This window comes from Eucyclogobius newberryi, unplaced genomic scaffold (assembly GCF_026437365.1).
Source record: "Eucyclogobius newberryi isolate DKJ021-1_F unplaced genomic scaffold, fEucNew1.0.hap1 SCAF_13, whole genome shotgun sequence".
NCBI lineage: Eukaryota > Metazoa > Chordata > Actinopteri > Gobiiformes > Gobiidae > Eucyclogobius > Eucyclogobius newberryi.
In genome coordinates this window covers 22,643,249-22,661,403 of record NW_027315757.1, presented here as the reverse complement: position 1 = coordinate 22,661,403, position 18,155 = coordinate 22,643,249, and positions in this window count along the sequence as shown.

Here is an 18,155-nt window from a genome sequence, read left to right as displayed (position 1 = left end):
CAATTCTCAGCCTCACAAGCGGTGTTCGCGTTGAGACTCGGGGCGAGGTCTTTATTCGCACCAAGAAAATGGAAGAAGATAGGATTTATGTTGAGACTTGGTCACTCTGCGCCAATCTACAACCGAAACAGAAACCGCACCAAACGCTTAATTTTCATTTCCAGTATCGCGTGGTTCTGTTTTTTTACCTCGTTATCATGCGGCTGTCTTTGTAATACAATTTAGCGTTATTGTCTCTAGATAACGGCGCCTGCCCCAACACGGACACGAGGTAATGCTTCATCGTAAACGGATTTCCAGGTTCAGTCCCGGTGCTGCAGGCTGCCGTGGAGCTGGGGCGATCCGTCTCCCGCCTGTCACCGCCGCCTCGCTCCGCCCGGGACGTCCCGGAGGAAACCTCTCCATGGCAACCCCCAAAACCGTTTGCGTTCGGCATCTTCCAAAACGCCCCCTGCTCGGCCTTGGTCTTATCAGGCTCCTCTGCATGTTTACTGCTTATAAAGGAGCACCCGTAGGACCCTACTTAGGCGTCCCATTCTGCCAGAGGGTGCTCAGTATTCATGGGAAGCAGCGGGGAGGATTTGGGCACGGCAGCTGCTCCAGGGCGAGAGGAAATAACGAGAAACAGCAGATCAAAAGCGTGTTTTGGTGAGCTTTTTGAGAATGTATGAGAGAACATGAGGACAATATCTGGTATACGAAATGTTATAATCATTTTAGACATATATAATTCAGCAATATCACAATATTATATTTTTGCAATTATTGTGAGAAGAATCATCACGATAAAAGTAATTCAGAATGGTAGAAAAAGCTTCAGTTGTAGTCATCTGGACTCAGTTTGAAAAAGTAGACGTTTCGACTCTCATCCAAGAGTCATTGTCAATAACAGAATTTAGGTCGAGAACTCCGATATTAATACTGTTCTGTGGTAAGACCCGCCCATTGGGAGGAGCCTTCCTGAAGTAGAAAGAGTTGTTGGTTTCAACAGAAACTCCCCCCTTGTATCTACCGAGCTAGCCTATTCAGAATCTTAATGGGCTATTAGAGTCCTCTTTGTCTTAGTGAGACCCTGGCTCAACCACCCTGAGTACCTAATTAGCATCTGAATGTCCTGGTCCTTTACTTTTCCAGGGGTTCAGTAACCCATTATAAATAACAGGAAGATGAAACCTAAGCCCTCCATTTCTGTTTAAAGAAGGTCTTTCTTTTTTAACAAAAATAGCTTCCTTGACTCCTCTTTCAAACCATCTTTTCTCCCTGCTTAAAACCTTCACCTCACCGTCTTCAAACGAGTGATTAGAGGCTTCAAGATGGAGATGCACGGCACTCTGAGGTCCTGAACTAGTATTTCTTCTGTGCTGATAAAGCCTCTTGTGTAGAGGCTGTTTCGTCTCACCTATGTAACGTTCTTTACAGCTTTCTTCACTGCATTGGATCGAATAAACTACATTGCTCTGTTTTTGAGTCGGCAATTTGTCCTTTGGGTGAACCAGTTTTTGTCTTAAAGTGTTTCCTGGTTTAAAATAAACAGGGACTTCGTGTTGTCTAAAAATTCTCTGCAGTTTTTCCGAGAGGCCAGACACATAAGGGATAGAGACACCCTTCCTTCTCTGTTCAGTTTCCCTTTTGTCCTGCTTCTTGGTTCTCTTCACTCTGTTGAGAGCCCAAGCGGGGTAACCACAGGCTGAGAGGGCATTACGGACATGTTTTTCCTCTTTCTTCTTGCCCTCTGAGCTGGTGGGCACACCTTGAGCTCTGTGTTGTAAGGTTCTGATCACCCCCAGCTTGTGCTGTAGTGGGTGGTTGGAACCAAAGAGCAGATACTGGTCCGTGTGTGTAGGTTTCCTATATACTTCTATTTGGAGTTTCCCGTCCTCTCCTCTGATCGTGGAACAATCAAGAAAGGCCAAGCGATTCTCCTTAGCGTCTTCTCTTGTAAACCTGATATGTGGGTCCACAGCATTGATGTGATCAGAGAAGGTGTCCAGCTCTTGTTTCTTGATTGTTACAAAAGTATCATCGACATAGCGGAGCCACAGTTTTGGGGCTATGCCTGAGAATGAGGACAGTGCCTTCTTCTCAAAGTGCTCCATGTACAGGTTGGCCACTATGGGAGAGACGGGCGAGCCCATGGCATAGTTTATTAGTTTATTCGATCCAATGCAGTGAAGAAAGCTGTAAAGAACGTTACATAGGTGAGACGAAACAGCCTCTACACAAGAGGCTTTATCAGCAGAGAAGAAATACTAGTTCAGGACCACAGAGTGCCGTGCATCTCCATCTTGAAGCCTCTAATCACTCGTTTGAAGACGGTGAGGTGAAGGTTTTAAGCAGGGAGAAAAGATGGTTTGAAAGAGGAGTCAAGGAAGCTATTTTTGTTAAAAAAGAAAGACCTTCTTTAAACAGAAATGGAGGGCTTAGGTTTCATCTTCCTGTTATTTATAATGGGTTACTGAACCCCTGGAAAAGTAAAGGACCTGGACATTTAGATGCTAATCAGGTACTCAGGGTGGTTGAGCCAGGGTCTCACAAAGACAAAGAGGTTTCTAATAGCCCATTACGATTCTGAATAGGCTAGCTCGGTAGATACAAGGGGGAGTTTCTGTTGAAACAAACAACTCTTTCTACTTCAGGAAGGCTCCTCCCAATGGGCGGGTCTTACCACAGAACAGTATTAATATCGGAGTTCTCGACCTAAATTCTGTTATTGACAATGACTCTTGGATGAGAGTCGAAACGTCTACTTTTTCAAACTGAGTCCAGATGACTACAACTGAAGCTTTTTCTACTATGGAACACGCCTGGACGAATGAGGGATTACACCGACGTAATTCAGAATGATTGACAAAATGACAAAATAAAAGAGAAATTGTTCATTTCTTTCATTCTAACAGTATTTGAGAAGAAATGACTGAATGTAAAAGTGAAGTTATTGTGACATGTGTGTTTTATATTGTGAGAAGAATAATCATGATTATCGATTAACCGAATAACCTTGACAAACATGCTCATAAAACTGTAAATTTAAAGAACATTACGCAACAAATAATGCAGAGCTGAAAAAAGTCAATCAATAAAATAGTGAAAAATAAGTGTAGAGATGAAAAGCAGCTGTAAAGAGGTGGGTCTAACTTTGATGATAAGGTTGACGCATGTGGTATTCTCAAACTAAAATTGTGACTTTCGTATAAATAGAAGCATATCCTGTGAGCCCCAAATTGCAGCTTGGAGATTGTTTTACCTTGGCTTGGGTTTGTGTCAAAATCAGGTTTGTCTGCACAACATAAAGAGTTCTGTTCATAAAAGATGTTTACTTAAAACAGTCTGTGGAGGGGAAACGGGCGTGGCTGGTTGTCACTTACAGACTTTCAGCTCTGTGAAGTCAGATGATGAAAGTACCAAGAGACGACTCGCAATCAGACACAGGCAAAGGTGTGACAAACAAAATCAGCAGCTAGTCTGTTGTTTCTGTTCAGTTGTAAACTATTTACAGACTCCAACTTTATAATGTATTGCTAAGTTATAAGTTGTATGTTTTTCTTGTTACTTGGATTGTTCGAAATGACGGCGCTAAACAAACTAGTATTTAATGAATTGCAGGTGTTCATAAAATACTTTGAAAAACATGATTTTTTCTTGAGATCGGGGTCATCTCTCCACAGATCTGACCTGTAACTTGGCCTGGTGGTGTCACTTGTTTGTCTCTTGAGATGGAAAAGCAATAATATCTCCAAGGACACCTGAAAAGTTACACAGTGCGCCATTAAATTGTGGCAGAATTTTTAACGCGATTTAAATCTGTCTACACGACAACCACTTATTTTAAGATTATATATTTATTCATTCAACCTTTATTCAACCAGAAAAGTGGAAGCCGAGCTGACTATAATCCGACTTCTGAAGTAAAACCGTTAACTTTTATGTAATAATGAGCAAAAACGATCATTTTTATTTCCGTTTCTAAGAATAAATTGCGTGAAATTGTCCACCTTTGATACAACTACATTTAAACAACGGAGCACTTCTCGAGGCTACATGGACCAGAACACGTCATGTTTTTAAAGGAGTAAATGAAAAAGGTGACAAATCGGGCAATGACAACCAACTGCAAAACGCACTTTCAGACAGACACTCCATTACTTCAATTCTAGAGTAGCACAGAGTTGGCCGGCCCGGAATTGAACCCGCAACCTTCATATCGAGGGACTGACGCTTAAGGGATTGCCGTCGCTTAAGCAAAGCAGTTGTGACATTAAACGGTTGCACGGCTCTGTACGTGTGGACATGATTCATACATTATGTAGGTGTAAAATGTAAGAATTTCACTCCGATACCTCGAGGGTCATGTTCCTGGACAAAGACATAATATATTACAAACGGACGTGCTTCACAAGTCCCCGGTCGGCACACGCAAGATGATAAATGACAAATGCTTTGACGGGTGAAGCCGTAGCCGGGTGTGTTTGGACAGGGCCGGTCCACTAGAGGCAGGTGTTACAGTGCGAAAAGCCCCTTTGCACCGATTGTCTCATTTTCAGCCCCAAATGTAAGTCCCACTGCACGGTTTTACACACACACGCCGGGACGTTTGGGTTTCGCGGGACGTAGGCCGGAGGAGGAACGTGATCTGTTTGGGCCGTAACTACTGGCAGATCGTTTCCTCATGTGCCCTACAGCTCGTGTCCAGAGCCGGAGTTTTTATATTTGATTTGCGAGCTTTTCACAGATGTTTTATTCGTCCAGCAATAAAAACAATTTGCCAATTTAAGTTAGCACATGACTCTTGCTGGATGAAGTACAAGCTCGATCACGTTTATCCCTTTTAATGTGATGAAATCGTACACTATTCTGTACTATTCAGTTTATTCAATTTGCTTTAATGGTGATGAACGTAAGTACACGGGGGACACATTTGCGGCATATTTTCGTGTCTGTTGTTGGAGTTGAATGAAGGGTATTCTGTTAAATCTTTCTCCAAAAACATGGTCCCACATTGTGCCCAGATGAGAATGAAGAGCGAGAGAAGCTGGCGTCCATGTTTTTTCTTCAGATGTGAGGCTTTCTGCTCGGCTCTTCTGTGCGGAGAGAAAACGAAATCCAATTGAAAGTCGTTAGGCGCTTTCCAACATCTTTCCAACACCTGTTTAACGTAGAAAAAGTTTTAAATGTGGCTCTGAAAAAACTGAAGAGCAGGTTTACTCTTACTGTTCTTCCATAAGAGCGATTATGTCAGTGTTTACGTTGTTTTTGGGGGACGGTACAATCATTTTGTTCGACTCAACTGTGTTAAATTGGACAAACGTTGATTATATGGCACAGCACACTTCTTGTCATGTCACTGAATCCTCAATCAGTGCATAAGAGCTGCAACTTATGTTTATTTTTAATTATGGTCTAAATTTCTGGTAAATTCTGTAGTTGCACGTCTTCTGTAGTTGCACGTCTTCTGTAGTTGTACGTCTTCTGTAGTTGCACGTCTTCTGTAGTTGCATGTCTACTGTAGTTGCACGTCTTCTGTAGTTGCACGTCTACTGTAGTTGTACGTCTTCTGTAGTTGCACGTCTTCTGTAGTTGCACGTCTACTGTAGTTGCACGTCTTCTGTAGTTGCACGTCTACTGTAGTTGCACGTCTTCTGTAGTTGCACGTCTTCTGTAGTTGCACGTCTACTGTAGTTGCACGTCTTCTGTTGTTGCACGTCTACTGTAGTTCCACGTCTTCTGTTGTTGCACGTCTTCTGTAGTTGCACGTCTTCTGTAGTTGTACTTCTTCTGTAGTTGCACGTCTTCTGTAGTTGCACGTCTTCTGTAGTTGCACGTCTACTGTAGTTGCACGTCTTCTGTTGTTGCACGTCTACTGTTGTTGCACGTCTTCTGTAGTTGCACGTCTTCTGTAGTTGCACGTCTTCTGTAGTTGCACGTCTACTGTAGTTGCACGTCTTCTGTAGTTGCACGTCTTCTGTTGTTGCACGTCTTCTGTAGTTGCACGTCTTCTGTAGTTGCACGTCTACTGTAGTTGCACGTCTTCTGTAGTTGCACGTCTACTGTAGTTGCACGTCTTCTGTAGTTGCACGTCTTCTGTAGTTGCACGTCTTCTGTAGTTGCACGTCTTCTGTAGTTGCACGTCTTCTGTTGTTGCACGTCTTCTGTAGTTGCACGTCTTCTGTAGTTGCACGTCTACTGTAGTTGCACGTCTTCTGTAGTTGCACGTCTTCTGTAGTTGCACGTCGACTGTAGTTGCACGTCTTCTTTTGTTGCACGTCTACTGTAGTTGCACGTCTTCTGTTGTTGCACGTCTTCTGTAGTTGCACGTCTTCTGTAGTTGTACTTCTTCTCTAGTTGCACGTCTTCTGTAGTTGTACTTCTTCTGTAGTTGCACGTCTTCTGTAGTTGCACGTCTTCTGTAGTTGCACGTCTACTGTAGTTGCACGTCTTCTGTTGTTGCACGTCTACTGTTGTTGCACGTCTTCTGTAGTTGCACGTCTTCTGTAGTTGCACGTCTTCTGTAGTTGCACGTCTACTGTAGTTGCACGTCTTCTGTAGTTGCACGTCTTCTGTTGTTGCACGTCTTCTGTAGTTGCACGTCTTCTGTAGTTGCACGTCTACTGTAGTTGCACGTCTTCTGTAGTTGTACTTCTTCTGTAGTTGCACGTCTACTGTAGTTGCACGTCTTCAGTTGCACGTCTTCTGTAGTTGTACTTCTTCTGTAGTTGTACTTCTTCTGTAGTTGTACGTCTACTGTAGTTGCACGTCTTCTGTAGTTGTACGTCTACTGTAGTTGTACGTCTACTGTAGTTGCACGTCTACTGTAGTTGTACGTCTTCTGTAGTTGCACGTCTTCTGTAGTTGTACGTCTTCTGTAGTTGTACGTCTTCTGTAGTTGCACGTCTTCTGTAGTTGTACGTCTTCTGTAGTTGCACGTCTTCTGTAGTTGTATGTCTTCTGTAGTTGCACGTCTACTGTAGTTGTACGTCTTCTGTAGTTGTACTTCTTCTGTAGTTGTACGTCTACTGTAGTTGCACGTCTTCTGTAGTTGTACGTCTTCTGTAGTTAGAGTTAATTCTTCCAAGTTCCAAGCACGAGATCCTCTTCTTCTTCCCCCTTCCCATCTCCTTCCTCTTCTTCTTTGGTGTTTTGTCTTCCCCACTTCCTCTCGCCCCTCTTCCTCTTCTTCTTCTTTCTTTCTCCTTCCACTGTAAATGTGATTTCTGGAGTTACTCCTGTTACTCTGATTACTCTGATTACTCTGATTCTCCAAAAGTAGACTTCCTTTACTCTGACTCCCATTTAGTGCATTTAGCGTGTTTTCTATTTCTGCCTAATCAGTTCTAAGGAATCTTCCTGCAGCTTTAGCAATGAACCTTATCCTTTCAGTTCTGCTTGAGTTTGAGCAGCTCAGTTTATAACATCCACCATAAAGAGCACAAAATCCTCTGTATCCACAACCAAGGTATTCTCAGTCATTCTGGAACCTTCACACTTGGAACCTTCACACTTGGAACACCCACACTTGGAACCTTCACACTTGGAACCCCCACACTTGGAACCCTCACACTTGGAATCCCCACACTTGGAACCTTCACACTTGGAACCTTCACACTTGGAACCCTCACACTTGGAACCTTCACACTTGGAACCTTCACACTTGGAACCCTCACACTTGGAACCCTCACACTTGGAACCTTCACACTTGGAACCTCCACACTTGGAACCTTCACACTTGGAACCCCCACACTTGGAACCTTCACACTTGGAACCCCCACACTTGGAACCTTCACACTTGGAACACCCACTCTTGGAACCTTCTCACTTGGAACACCCACACTTGGAACCTTCACACTTGGAACCCCCACACTTGGAACCTTCACACTTGGAACACCCACTCTTGGAACCTTCTCACTTGGAACACTCACACTTGGAACCTTCACACTTGGAACCCCCACACTTGGAACCCTCACACTCTGAACCCCCACACTTGGAACCTTCACACTTGGAACCTTCACACTTGGAACCCCCACACTTGGAACCCTCACACTTGGAACCCCCACACTTGGAACCCCCACACTTGGAACCTTCACACTTGGAACCCCCACACTTCTTGGGAGCAGCGCTGGCTCATCTCACTGTATCTACTTTCACCTCTTTACTTGACACTTTCTTGACTGCAGCTGCATAGGATATACCCTGAGAGTCTTTAATTCTCTGCACCTCAGCAGCCCTTTTGCAAAACACTCATCCCCTGTAGGCAGAGCTATGTTCTTACCCACAGTTACAGCACTTCAGTTTTGCTCCTTCGTCACACTTCCCATACTGAACATATGGCCTGACGCCATAGCTCACGTATCCCATGAACACCTTACCAACAAGCTGTCACATCTTTCTCCAAACCGGGTCGTCTTCAACTGCCTAGCTCCAGGTAAATTCTCCTTTACCTCATCAACAGTCACCATCGTAGGTGTGATAACTCCTCTGACTGTGTTTCTTTCAGCATCAGACACAAGAATGCGCTTTCAACCCAGACATTTAATCTCAATCACTTTCCTTCGCTGAGCCGCGTCTTTGCACACAACCAGCAGCGAGCCATCTCTAAGGACTCTCGCATCCTTGATCTCTGCCACAGCCTTATTAAGGCTGGATCATCAATGCCACTGGACTCCACTCCTTAAAGGACACATTTTCCTGTGCAAGCTTTATGAACACCTTACACTCTTTGCTCTCATTCACAATATTTGCAGCTCCATCCTGCTTTTCACTGAGTTTCCGAGTACCAATAGTCACAGGAGGTTGCTCCTTCCCACTGTCCCACGTCTACTGTAGTTGCACGTCTTCTGTGGTTGTACGTCTTCTGTAGTTGTACGTCTTCTGTAGTTGTACGTCTTCTGTAGTTGCACGTCTTCTGTAGTTGTACGTCTACTGTAGTTGCACGTCTTCTGTGGTTGTACGTCTTCTGTAGTTGTACGTCTTCTGTAGTTGTACGTCTTCTGTAGTTGTACGTCTTTTGTAGTTGCACGTCTTCTGTAGTTGTACTTCTTCTGTAGTTGTACTTCTTCTGTAGTTGTACGTCTACTGTAGTTGCACGTCTTCAGTTGCACGTCTTCTGTAGTTGTACTTCTTCTGTAGTTGCACGTCTTCTGTGGTTGTACGTCTTCTGTAGTTGTACGTCTTCTGTAGTTGTACGTCTTCTGTAGTTGCACGTCTTCTGTAGTTGTACGTCTACTGTAGTTGCACGTCTTCTGTGGTTGTACGTCTTCTGTAGTTGTACGTCTTCTGTAGTTGTACGACTTCTGTAGTTGTACGTCTTCTGTAGTTGCACGTCTTCTGTAGTTGTACTTCTTCTGTAGTTGTACTTCTTCTGTAGTTGTACGTCTACTGTAGTTGCACGTCTTCAGTTGCACGTCTTCTGTAGTTGTACTTCTTCTGTAGTTGTACGTCTACTGTAGTTGCACGTCTTATGTAGTTGTACGTCTACTGTAGTTGCACGTCTTCTGTAGTTGTACGTCTTCTGTAGTTGCACGTCTTCTGTAGTTGTATGTCTTCTGTAGTTGCACGTCTACTGTAGTTGTACGTCTTCTGTAGTTGTACTTCTTCTGTAGTTGTACGTCTACTGTAGTTGCACGTCTTCAGTTGCACGTCTTCTGTAGTTGTACTTCTTCTGTAGTTGTACTTCTTCTGTAGTTGTACGTCTACTGTAGTTGCACGTCTTATGTAGTTGTACGTCTACTGTAGTTGTACGTCTACTGTAGTTGCACGTCTACTGTAGTTGTACGTCTTCTGTAGTTGCACGTCTTCTGTAGTTGTACGTCTTCTGTAGTTGCACGTCTTCTGTAGTTGTACGTCTTCTGTAGTTGCACGTCTTCTGTAGTTGTATGTCTTCTGTAGTTGCACGTCTACTGTAGTTGTACGTCTTCTGTAGTTGCACGTCTACTGTAGTTGTACGTCTTCTGTAGTTGTACTTCTTCTGTAGTTGTACGTCTACTGTAGTTGCACGTCTTCTGTAGTTGTACGTCTTCTGTAGTTAGAGTTAATTCTTCCAAGTTCCAAGCACGAGATCCTCTTCTTCTTCCCCCTTCCCATCTCCTTCCTCTTCTTCTTTGGTGTTTTGTCTTCCCCACTTCCTCTCGCCCCTCTTCCTCTTCTTCTTCTTTCTTTCTCCTTCCACTGTAAATGTGATTTCTGGAGTTACTCCTGTTACTCTGATTACTCTGATTACTCTGATTCTCCAAAAGTAGACTTCCTTTACTCTGACTCCCATTTAGTGCATTTAGCGTGTTTTCTATTTCTGCCTAATCAGTTCTAAGGAATCTTCCTGCAGCTTTAGCAATGAACCTTATCCTTTCAGTTCTGCTTGAGTTTGAGCAGCTCAGTTTATAACATCCACCATAAAGAGAACAAAATCCTCTGTATCCACAACCAAGGTATTCTCAGTCATTCTGGAACCTTCACACTTGGAACCTTCACACTTGGAACACCCACACTTGGAACCTTCACACTTGGAACCCCCACACTTGGAACCCTCACACTTGGAACCCCCACACTTGGAACCTTCACACTTGGAACCTTCACACTTGGAACCCTCACACTTGGAACCTTCACACTTGGAACCTTCACACTTGGAACCCTCACACTTGGAACCCTCACACTTGGAACCTTCACACTTGGAACCTCCACACTTGGAACCTTCACACTTGGAACCCCCACACTTGGAACCTTCACACTTGGAACCCCCACACTTGGAACCTTCACACTTGGAACACCCACTCTTGGAACCTTCTCACTTGGAACACCCACACTTGGAACCTTCACACTTGGAACCCCCACACTTGGAACCTTCACACTTGGAACACCCACTCTTGGAACCTTCTCACTTGGAACACTCACACTTGGAACCTTCACACTTGGAACCCCCACACTTGGAACCCTCACACTCTGAACCCCCACACTTGGAACCTTCACACTTGGAACCTTCACACTTGGAACCCCCACACTTGGAACCCTCACACTTGGAACCCCCACACTTGGAACCCCCACACTTGGAACCTTCACACTTGGAACCCCCACACTTCTTGGGAGCAGCGCTGGCTCATCTCACTGTATCTACTTTCACCTCTTTACTTGACACTTTCTTGACTGCAGCTGCATAGGATATACCCTGAGAGTCTTTAATTCTCTGCACCTCAGCAGCCCTTTTGCAAAACACTCATCCCCTGTAGGCAGAGCTATGTTCTTACCCACAGTTACAGCACTTCAGTTTTGCTCCTTCGTCACACTTCCCATACTGAACATATGGCCTGACGCCATAGCTCACGTATCCCATGAACACCTTACCAACAAGCTGTCACATCTTTCTCCAAACCGGGTCGTCTTCAACTGCCTAGCGTCCACTACCTTAGCTCCAGGTAAATTCTCCTTTACCTCATCAACAGTCACCATCGTAGGTGTGATAACTCCTCTGACTGTGTTTCTTTCAGCATCAGACACAAGAATGCGCTTTCCACCCAGACATTTAATCTCAATCACTTTCCTTCGCTGAGCCGCGTCTTTGCACACAACCAGCAGCGAGCCATCTCTAAGGACTCTCGCATCCTTGATCTCTGCCACAGCCTTATTAAGGCTGGATCATCAATGCCACTGGACTCCACTCCTTAAAGGACACATTTTCCTGTGCAAGCTTTATGAACACCTTACACTCTTTGCTCTCATTCACAATATTTGCAGCTCCATCCTGCTTTTCACTGAGTTTCCGAGTACCAATAGTCACAGGAGGTTGCTCCTTCCCACTGTCCCACGTCTACTGTAGTTGCACGTCTTCTGTGGTTGTACGTCTTCTGTAGTTGTACGTCTTCTGTAGTTGTACGTCTTCTGTAGTTGCACGTCTTCTGTAGTTGTACGTCTACTGTAGTTGCACGTCTTCTGTGGTTGTACGTCTTCTGTAGTTGTACGTCTTCTGTAGTTGTACGTCTTCTGTAGTTGTACGTCTTTTGTAGTTGCACGTCTTCTGTAGTTGTACTTCTTCTGTAGTTGTACTTCTTCTGTAGTTGTACGTCTACTGTAGTTGCACGTCTTCAGTTGCACGTCTTCTGTAGTTGTACTTCTTCTGTAGTTGCACGTCTTCTGTGGTTGTACGTCTTCTGTAGTTGTACGTCTTCTGTAGTTGTACGTCTTCTGTAGTTGCACGTCTTCTGTAGTTGTACGTCTACTGTAGTTGCACGTCTTCTGTGGTTGTACGTCTTCTGTAGTTGTACGTCTTCTGTAGTTGTACGACTTCTGTAGTTGTACGTCTTCTGTAGTTGCACGTCTTCTGTAGTTGTACTTCTTCTGTAGTTGTACTTCTTCTGTAGTTGTACGTCTACTGTAGTTGCACGTCTTCAGTTGCACGTCTTCTGTAGTTGTACTTCTTCTGTAGTTGTACGTCTACTGTAGTTGCACGTCTTATGTAGTTGTACGTCTACTGTAGTTGCACGTCTTCTGTAGTTGTACGTCTTCTGTAGTTGCACGTCTTCTGTAGTTGTATGTCTTCTGTAGTTGCACGTCTACTGTAGTTGTACGTCTTCTGTAGTTGTACTTCTTCTGTAGTTGTACGTCTACTGTAGTTGCACGTCTTCAGTTGCACGTCTTCTGTAGTTGTACTTCTTCTGTAGTTGTACTTCTTCTGTAGTTGTACGTCTACTGTAGTTGCACGTCTTATGTAGTTGTACGTCTACTGTAGTTGTACGTCTACTGTAGTTGCACGTCTACTGTAGTTGTACGTCTTCTGTAGTTGCACGTCTTCTGTAGTTGTACGTCTTCTGTAGTTGCACGTCTTCTGTAGTTGTACGTCTTCTGTAGTTGCACGTCTTCTGTAGTTGTATGTCTTCTGTAGTTGCACGTCTACTGTAGTTGTACGTCTTCTGTAGTTGCACGTCTACTGTAGTTGTACGTCTTCTGTAGTTGTACTTCTTCTGTAGTTGTACGTCTACTGTAGTTGCACGTCTTCTGTAGTTGTACGTCTTCTGTAGTTAGAGTTAATTCTTCCAAGTTCCAAGCACGAGATCCTCTTCTTCTTCCCCCTTCCCATCTTCTTCCTCTTCTTCTTTGGTGTTTTGTCTTCCCCACTTCCTCTCGCCCCTCTTCCTCTTCTTCTTCTTTCTTTCTCCTTCCACTGTAATTGTGATTTCTGGAGTTACTCCTGTTACTCTGATTACTCTGATTACTCTGATTCTCCAAAAGTAGACTTCCTTTACTCTGACTCCCATTTAGTGCATTTAGCGTGTTTTCTATTTCTGCCTAATCAGTTCTAAGGAATCTTCCTGCAGCTTTAGCAATGAACCTTATCCTTTCAGTTCTGCTTGAGTTTGAGCAGCTCAGTTTATAACATCCACCATAAAGAGCACAAAATCCTCTGTATCCACAACCAAGGTATTCTCAGTCATTCTGGAACCTTCACACTTGGAACCTTCACACTTGGAACACCCACACTTGGAACCTTCACACTTGGAACCCCCACACTTGGAACCCTCACACTTGGAACCCCCACACTTGGAACCTTCACACTTGGAACCTTCACACTTGGAACCCTCACACTTGGAACCTTCACACTTGGAACCTTCACACTTGGAACCCTCACACTTGGAACCCTCACACTTGGAACCTTCACACTTGGAACCTCCACACTTGGAACCTTCACACTTGGAACCTTCACACTTGGAACCCTCACACTTGGAACCTTCACACTTGGAACCTTCACACTTGGAACCCTCACACTTGGAACCCTCACACTTGGAACCCTCACACTTGGAACCTTCACACTTGGAACCTCCACACTTGGAACCTTCACACTTGGAACCCCCACACTTGGAACCTTCACACTTGGAACCCCCACACTTGGAACCTTCACACTTGGAACACCCACTCTTGGAACCTTCTCACTTGGAACACCCACACTTGGAACCTTCACACTTGGAACCCCCACACTTGGAACCTTCACACTTGGAACACCCACTCTTTGTAACCAATCAAACCATTATCAAAGATCTGTCATATAATCCGTTTTACTACATGATGATGTCAGTGTACGGCTCTGTTTTTATAATCCAAAACATAACGTGAAATTGATTTCTCTTATCATTTGTTAAGCCTTTTAGGTAACGTCATCTGAAGCCAAGAACAAATGAAAACACTAGCTCACGTTGAGGCGAAGGCTTTTAAAACGTCTGTGCCGTTGTTTATTTGCATCCAGTGTATTGTTTTGTTCCATCGTAATGGCCAGTCGATTACAGACTTGTAAGCACTATTAGCACTACATCCGTCAATATATGCTGTGCTATTAATGCCTTTAATGTAATAAGCCCTTCGCTATCATAAACAAAGCCCTGGCTGCAGACTCTTACACTCGCTATGTTGTGTCTGAAGGTGGCTAACTCCTAAATCTGGACTTTATCGCCCGCAGCACATTTAATGGTTTTGTTGTTTTCACGATCGTCATGTGTTTCCTCTTTAGAAAGCCTATGTCTGTCATTTATCCTGATTGATCTTGACAGAGCAAAAACTGAGTGTGATTAGTGACTTTGTTTAAGCGCTCCCCACTGATCAAATTAAAATCCTGCTGTCTATCTGTCAAGCCAATCTCACTGTGTTCGAATAGAAAAAGGTGGAAAAGTCAGAGTGCAAATCTTTGTTTTCAACTTTTTCAAACTACTTTTTTTTTTTTTTTTTTAATCTTTCTTATTTAGGCGTATTGCAACTAACATGAAATATTAAAAGTATCTGTGCTTCTTCTCATTTCGGATTAAAATGTATTTTCTTTTCAGTGATTTACCAGTCTGGCGCGAATCCAGCAAGAAAAAAATACAAGGATTTCACTCAAAACCTTAAATTGAATCTGCTCTCATGAGACTGACCGATGAAGCACATTTGAGCCTTTTTAACAAATATTTAAAAGTGCACTGCGTAACTTTTGCGGCCACCTGCTTGTCTCTATGGACATGTTATCAAATGTCAATAAACATAATGTTACAATTGTTTTATTTGCGGTGATGTATTGCTCAAACATTCCTTGGAATATAATGCATTATGTGTGCTGAGTCGCCTCCCCACGGATCTGACCTGTACTGTAAATTGGAGATGGACGAGTTTCTACTGCGGAAGGTTCCAGGCAAGTGCAATTTTCATCCATCCATCCATCCATTTTCTACCGCTTGTTCCCTTTCAGGGTTGAGGGTGACTGGAGCCTATCCCAGTGACTTCGGGCCTTAGGCGGGGTACACCCTGAACAGTGGATTTTGCTATTTTACTATTTTGCTATTCTTTGTAAAGAAATGGAGAAGTCAAATTTAGAAGATTTTGTTAAAAGACTTTTCTGCCCAAGTTCTTTTGTGTCAAGATACTTTTCTGCCCAAGTTCTTTTGTGTTAAGAGACTTTTCTGCCCAAGTTCGTTTGTGTTAAGAGACTTTTCTGCCCAGGTTCTTTTGTGTCGAGAGACTTGTCTATGGGATATTTCTCAATCCTCATTTATCTTGTAATGGGAACTTGAACATGAACTCCTGCAGGCCTGCGGTGCAGATAAGGCTGGAGGGAACCGCACTGCAGACCCAATGGACTTTCACATATGGTCCTGTTTCTGCAGTGGTTTTGGCTTCTCCTCTCGCACATACTTGGAGCTTTTATTGTCATGGCGCTGAGACCATTTTCGTAAATACTTTGGAGTTGAGTTCTAGCGAAAAAGGGATTGTCGAATGTGTTACAACGTCTTGCAAGCTGCACTTTCAACTCAAGATAAAGTAGTAACACTCAAAAGAATTCGGGTCATTTAAATGGTTGCCTTTTATAGTCTGACTAAAGCAACACATATTTTTTAATGTGTTTTAGTCAGCATCTCGGGCTGAAGATCAGTAGAAGGGCCTAATGCACTGCTGTGGTCACTTAGACTTACAGTACTTCAGCAACATTTAAAGATGACTTAAGATTTCCCTTTAGAAGATGGTGACATTTACCTTTTACATACTATGATTTTAAAATGATGACTTCTTGGTAGTTTTTTGGGGGGCATTTTTAGCAAAGTAGAAAACGGTAAAAGGGAAAAATATCTAGGATGTGGCCAGCACACACACTTCAGCAAGAAGGTTCCACTGTCGCCTGAATGTGTGTATTTAAATCTACAAGACAACAAAGACACAGTGCAATGACATCGTTTTTTATTTCTATTATAGATGTTCATTTCATCTGCAGATTTTATTTAATTTTTTTTACATTTTATAGCATACTTAAAGTATCTTGAAATCCTCTCTAAGAAATTCACATTAACACAATGAATTGTACATTAGTAGATAAGTTCAGGTGACATTCAGTTTTCAGGACATGTCCCACATATCTCATGTTAGCACAATAAAACCAATTGTGACCTATAACCTCTCAGAAAGAGGCGAACCTCACTGTACATGCAAACTCCTGCTAGTACTGATGACTATCGCTAATAGCATATATGAGTTTAGAGTAGGAGTGGCATGTTTACAGCATGTTGTTAAATGCTACATGGCCCTATTAGTTTTGTACAATAAGTTATCTTACAGTATGTGTCTGTTAGCCACCTGTTATTTCTGTTGAAATTAGAAGCTCCAGTAGGAAGATTTACTAAGACAGTTTACGCTGCATGTTGAAAGAAAGATAAATCAAGTTGTACATTTTTGACACTGAAAGCAAATAAGCAAAAGAGTCCAAAACCAATAAAGAGGCTTTTGTGAAGAAGGCCAGATAAAGCAATATTGTTGAGTTCAGTAGATCATCCTGCCTACTGAAGCTTCCAAGAAATTTTAAAAACATCTTCATTTTCTCAACAAAAATTATTAACAAAATACAAATGAAATAATAAAAAATAAAGGCAATAAACATAAAAAGTCACCTGACGCTGTACACAGGCACTTGAAATGTGGCGCACTCTTTGAGTGCATTCATTTTACATCTAATAAGTGCTACAAAATAATAATCCATTAGAAAAAATACTGTTCAAAGTGTAATACTATTTGTGGGTGAGGGCAAAAGAAAGGTGTTTGAAGGTTTTGCTGCACATTCTTTTCAGGAGAGTAAGTGCTGCAGGGGAAAAGTGGACATCTCAAGTGAAGAGCACACACAAGTGGACATGACATGTTTTTGTACTCATAGCTTCATTCGGTGGGAAAGTACCTTTGCTAAATAAATTTGAGTCAAGTTTGTGAGGAAAAGCTGACAAGTAAAAGATGAACATTACAGGACGTAGCACTGAGCTCTACAAAGGAATCCCTCTGTTCGTCAAAAATCCAAAATGTATACTTAAGAAACACATTATTTGACAGTTTGAGCATGAATTTCAGTGAATACAAGTGTTCTCGTGTACAGTCTAACCTGTCACATGCACTCTCTGCTCACTGTACTGTGGCCACTGTAATGCACCCCCCACAGCTGGCTCCTCGGTGATTCATGACGCTCTCTCTCCTCTGAATCACCGTCTGCCACTGTTTGGAGACAAGTGTCGGTGTTCACGCTGGACCCCCGGAAACAGACGCGTGAGCTCAAATGACTGTTGTTTTTGGTTAATTTTTCCACAGTGAAGTAGAAAAGTTTCCCGTGCATGGTTTATCAAGCTTAAGCAGCTCATTCCACAAGCTCTCCATCGAGTGCTTACGGTTCTACATATGAATAACGTTTAATGTGATGCGACATGAATTTCTGACAAAGTTGTACACAAGGTAACAGAGAAATGAGCGCTGTTCATCTCTCGGTTTGGAGATATTAATGGGTTTTGGCTTCCTGACATTTTGAGAACGTTTCACTATTCGAAGCACAGACTATTTTGTAATGAATTGTTCATTATTATGGCAACGGTGCTCATTTTTTCGCTCTGAAACCCATGGATCCCAAACTAGACACTAATTTGAGCAAATATTGACACTGACATTAAAAAAAATAAAACAAAATCACAAAATCGTGGTGGTTACATGAAAGAAACTGTAATAAAATAGGTTCTTTGGTAAACTATGTATAAGGCATTTCTAAGCACTAGTAATTTGTTCATAATCACTTGGACCATTACTAGCATTTGTAGATTATACAGGTTAACGAGACATTATTAATAGGCATTGTTAATAAGCCATTAACAAAAAAAAAGTGTGTTTGTGTTAATAATCCCTGTAAAATGTGTTTATAA